Consider the following 5,552-nt stretch of genomic DNA (forward strand, 5'->3'; position numbering starts at 1 on the left):
TCCAGCACCGACTCAATCGGAGAAGAAAACCTTCGTCGATCCGTCCAAGTGAAGAAAGGACCGGAGGAATCAGGATGAATCAGATCGTGATCCTCAATGAAAGCACGAAACTCACCACAAGGTCTAGAAGCCGGAGTCCTACGACCCCGACGCTCATGAGCACCCAAGACAGAATTGAAATCAACAATTATAAGAAAAGGACCCACAATGAAGGGATCCACATCCAACCAGAGCTGACGACTTTCAATGTAATCGCATGAAGCATGAGTGAAAGCCAACGTGCAAATAGTCCCCATGATAGAGCATCTAATGACCACAACCTGAGCAGAAGAGAAAACCACATCCGGAGTCAAAGAGGGATCAGCAAAAACCCAGATATTAGAACGACGTCTGCTATGAACATTCTGATGAACCGGGGATAGATGCAAAGAACGCCAATAAGAACTCAGGATACTAGAAAACCAAGATTTAGGCTCGAGAACACCAAGGAAACTCAGTCTATAAGTGCTGCAGTACTGGGAAATGAGAGGCATAGAGGAAGAGATGCCTCTGATATTCCAACACAGCACATTCATTGAGAAACCGTAGGAAGGGCATCCTCTTGAAGATGATCAACAACATTATCAACCTCATCATCCCCCCATCTCTGCGAAGGGGCTCTAGCAGAGACATCAGACATCCGCTGAAAGGCTCCAGAAGATGAGAAATCAATGGTGAAATTCTGAATCACGGCACCAACCGACTGGGCCGCAGCAACTTTCTCCAAGAATTCCACTGGCTCAGGGGAACAACCACGTCGTGCCGCAACTAAAGGCTTGGTCCCTCCTTTCTTCCCAGGAGGATCGATATAAACTCCGCCTATCGGGGAAGAGCTCCTGAAAGATACATAGGTAAACCTGCCAGAGTCTAAGGCCGACGAGGACCGCCCACCTCGCCCACCACGACCCTAAGGTAGAGGGGGCCGAGCAGCCAAGACCTTCTTCGGATGAGGAGAAGGTGGGCCCAAACTGCGCTGAGAGCCGGACGCAAAAGTACCAGAAGCCGGCTGCTGCACAGGGATCGAGTTTTTCTGAGGAGAAGAATAAACCAAACTAGAAGAAACCGCAGCCACCAGCTCAGGATCTAAACTCATGTTCAGGGGACACACATTAACCGAAGAGCTATCCAAAGGGACCAGAGTAGAGTCTCTGATGATGCTCATCATCGAGGGCCTAAAAGGAATTGAACATCGAAATGCCCGAGGAAACAGCCACCGGAGTATGAGGAGTCTCCTTAGAGAGAACCCCAGAAGATGAGGTAGCTTTCGCAGTCACCCCCAGCGGGTCAACCGGCTTATCAAGCGGCTCAACTCTACTATCTGAAGGCCCCACAGATCGAGGCCGCCAAACTGAACGGCTCCTGGCACGCCTGCGCCGAGACCTATTCCTGCGCCTCCTAACACGCCTACCATTAGCCTGATCGGCCAGCTGAGTCGGAGAAGTCGGCTCATTGTCAGAAGGATCCATCTTCGAATTGAGTTTCCTGCAATTCTCAGTAGAATGGCCAAGCGTAGAACAAAGACAGCAAAAAAAGGCAAATCCTCATATCTAAATTAAATTTCAAAAATATCTTCATCGCATTGCACATCAATAAACTCGGGAATATCTAGAGCCATATTCATCTCGACTAACACTTTAGCGAAATAACCAACAGATGCCCTAGCAGACATGCCATCAATAAGTAAGGGAGTACCAACATTCTTAGCAATACCAACAAGAACTTCAGGATGCCAAAACTCATGAGGTAAATGATTTATGCTTAAATTGCTCTATTTTTAAGGGTTAGTATGTGCGTATTTTAAGATAATCTTCTGGAAATTGGTGCGTTTTATGGTGTATTTTATGCTTTGTAGGAGATTTAGGCTTTCGAGATGGAAGAATGTAATTTTGGAGAATTTTGGATGAATTTGGCGTTTTCTAGGTGTTCTGGTCTCCAGAGCAGAGGAATCGACATCTCCAGAGCAGAGAAGCGCCAGCATCAGAGAAGTAAAGCCCAGCGCTCAATAGTCAGATAAATCAATCTCCATAGTAGCGAAGTCATCACCAGAGGAGACAATAGTCTGAGCAGCCAAGTGAGAGTCAGAGCAGAGAAATGAGTCAGAGCAGATAAATGAGACAGAGCAGAGAAATCAGCCATCTCTCTGGCGATAGCCGTTTCCCTGACGACAGCCGTTCCTCTGGCGAGAGCTGCGAATTTGGCAAGAGTAGGAGTGTTTTCCAGAGCGTGCATCCAGCTGGAGAGTTGCCTTATTTTACATGATTCTATTTCCTTTAGAGTTCTACTTTGCATGGCAACTTCCATGGTGATCGAAGGAAATCTGAAAACTATAAATAGGTCCTCTTTTGACCTATCTAGATATACCGGAGAGACTCGTTATTTCAGTTTTATAGCTTTAGAATATTATTGCTTTCCGGTTTTCAAGGCTTGGATCAAGATTTAAGATTCAAGCTGCTACAATCGTTCTTATTCGGTTTTATATAATTCAATTTTTACAATTGCTTTCTTCTTAATCATGTTTATGTTTTATTTCAGTATGTCTGGCTAGTTTCGTTTAGCTGATTCTAGGGTTTGTAAATAGTTGATTGAATTTATGTGATTTATTTGTTAATACCTTTGTGCCTTCCAGTTTATGATTCATAATTCCTGGTGCTTAATTTCTTGTGAATTATCTGATCAATAGTTTGCATGTTTAGCTATTCGGTTTGAGACCTAGCGGAGATAACTGCTTAGCGGATTCAGGAATGTATGATATGATTTTAACCTTGAGACCTAGCGGAGATAGGTGGATCATAGGGAGCTATTCTTAGGAGCTATTGGGAGTTAGTAGATTTTCTTGAGACCTAACGGAGATAGATAATTTACTAATCTACGATCGTTGCTGCTCTAGAGAGAGTAATTGATTAATTAAGTGATCTCTCATCATAACTGGATTAAACTGGTACATAGGATTAATAGATTAATTGCATAGATTTAGTTAATGAATTTACTACCCTAGGATCAGTTGTCTTTCATATTTGAATTCGTCTAGGTGCTTCTTTTTATTGCTATTTGCGTTTTAGTTTAAGTCAATCAATCTCTACTTTTGTTTGCTTGTCTACTGTTATAGTCTGTTTAGGGGATAGCTAAAGTCATTTCGTTGTGTCAGTCCCTGTGGATACGATACTCGGTTACAATTTTTGCTACAATTGCACCGTGTTAGTTGCGGTATTTTGTTGCTAATAATTTAGTGATCAACTTTTTGGCGCCGTTGCCGGGGACTATTTAGAATTTACTTTAATATTTCTGACTAGACTTAAACATTATTTCTGGCGTTATAAGTTTTTTTTTTTTTTTTTTAAATTTCTGTTTCTGATTTTTGTTTGTTGTCTCAGGCGTGTATGATCACGAGATCCAAAGGAAAGGAACATCTTGTACCTTTGAACTTGGAAATCGAAAAGCAGTACAAAAGAGACAACCGCGCAAAGAAGAAGCAAGCAATGGCAGAGCAACAGAAATAACATGGACCTTGAAACTCTTGTGCGAGCCGTGACAAACCTTCAGAGGCAGCTAGATGAAGAGAGAGAGGAGAACAGGCGCAACCGGGCTCCTCTACCAGAGCCACCATTGAATCACATGTATCAGCCTCGGGTTGATCAATTTCAAGGAGGCAGATGGGGACCAACTGTGCAGGCTACCACATTCGAGCTGAAACCGGGATTGATAAACATGGTGCAAGTTGAACAGTTTAGTGGAACGGCTTCTGAAAACCCGCATGCTTGCATCACTCAGTTTTTAGATATCTGCGACACTATTAAGCAGAATGGAGTGCCATCAGATGCCATCAGAATGAAGATGTTTGGATTCTCTCTCAGGGACAGAGCGAAGGAGTGGTTCAAAAATTTGGACAGAGGTGCTATTACTGGATGGGAGGATTTGTGTAGAGCTTTCCTAGCAAAATACTTTCCTGCTTCTAAAGCTCAGAAAATCATTGCAGAGATTTCTCACTTTTCCCAGCTAGGAGATGAGACCATTCATGATGCCTGGGAAAGATTTCGTGAGCTGCTCAGGAACTGCCCACAACATGGTTTCACAGAGGATCAACAAATCATTCACTTTTATAATGGTTTAACTGGTCTGACAAAAAGTATGGTGGATGCTACTGCAGGTGGATGTCTTCTCCATAGAAATACAAAGGAGGCTTATCGTGTGATAGAAGAGATGGCCTCCAACAGTTATCAATGGCCGAATGATAGAAATTCTACGAGAAGAATTGCAGCTGTAAACGAGGAGAGAGATGATTTTAAGGAGAAATACGAAGCTCTTCAAAAGCAGTATGAGTTGGAGAGAAAAGCACTGCTAGCCAAAATCCCTCAGCAGCCGATTTTATCCGATGTGGCACAATTTGAAGATGCTAATTTTGTCCAGCGGCAGTACCAATTCCATAGGCCAAACTATGAGGGACATCAGGGCGGAAATCCACCGTATCATCCAAATAATAGGAATCATCCAAATTTTTCCTATTCAAATCCCAACAATGCTTTGCAGCCTCCACCTGGATTTTCTGTGTCTAGCGGAGGAGTTATAAATGAACCAAAGAAGAGATCAATTGAGGATATGATGCAGCAGGTGTTAACAGAAGTGTCTAGCATGAAGACAACTGTTAATACAAGGATGACTAATTTGGAATCTCAAGTGGGCAATATTGGGAATAATTTTTCAGCATTGTCAAAGCAAGTGCAGATTTTGGAGACTCAAGTTGGGAAGATTGCCAACCAAGCAGCTGCGCAACACACGCCAGGAAAATTCCCTAGCAACACTGAGGTCAATCCTAAAAATCAGTGTAATGCAATTCATTTGAGAAGCGGGACTCAGTATCGGAATCATCCAGAGTAGCGGGATCATCCAAAGCTGCAGGACGACAAGGATGGCAAGGAAAAAAATGTAGAGATTATGGAGGATGATGACCTGGAGACGATTGTGTGCGATTCGCCACCTACTTCTAAGGTATCGTCGAATACCTCTGCTGTTAAGAAGCCTATTCCTACTCCTACGTTTCCCAGGCCAGAGTACAAGCCTGTAGCACCTTTCCCGAATTGCCTGGCAAAGCCGAAGATGGATGAGAAGTTAGCCAAGTTCATGGAAATGTTTTCAAAGCTTCATATCAACATCCCTTTACTTGATGCTTTGAGAGATATGCCAGGTTATGCCAAGTTCCTCAAGGATGCAGTCTCCAACAAGAGGAAGTTGGGGAAATATGAGACGATTAATCTTTCCGAGGAATGCAGTGCAGTGCTACAAAGGAAGCTACCATTGAAGCAGAAGGATCCTGGCAGCTTTACTATCGCTTGTGTGATTGGAGGGCAGAACTTCTCCCGCGTTCTTTGTGACTTAGGGGCAAGCATCAATCTGATGCCTCTCTCTATTTTCAACCGGTTGGAGATTGGAGAAATCAAGCCTACCTGTATTGCTTTGCAGATGGCAGATCGTTCCCTAACTTATCCCAAGGGAGTTGTGGAGGATGTTCTAGTGCAGGT

The 5,552-nt window shown here is 43.5% G+C and overlaps 1 non-coding gene across 1 annotated transcript; it reads right to left on the minus strand.

Annotated features, from left to right (window-relative positions):
* Positions 1 to 3,999: 3,999 nt before the first annotated feature.
* On the minus strand, positions 4,000 to 4,106 carry LOC130991107 (small nucleolar RNA R71). Its single transcript, XR_009091069.1, has one exon. It is a non-coding gene; the product is annotated as a small nucleolar RNA R71 (small nucleolar RNA).
* Positions 4,107 to 5,552: the final 1,446 nt, after the last annotated feature.

This window comes from Salvia miltiorrhiza, chromosome 6 (assembly GCF_028751815.1).
Source record: "Salvia miltiorrhiza cultivar Shanhuang (shh) chromosome 6, IMPLAD_Smil_shh, whole genome shotgun sequence".
Classification (NCBI taxonomy): domain Eukaryota; kingdom Viridiplantae; phylum Streptophyta; class Magnoliopsida; order Lamiales; family Lamiaceae; genus Salvia; species Salvia miltiorrhiza.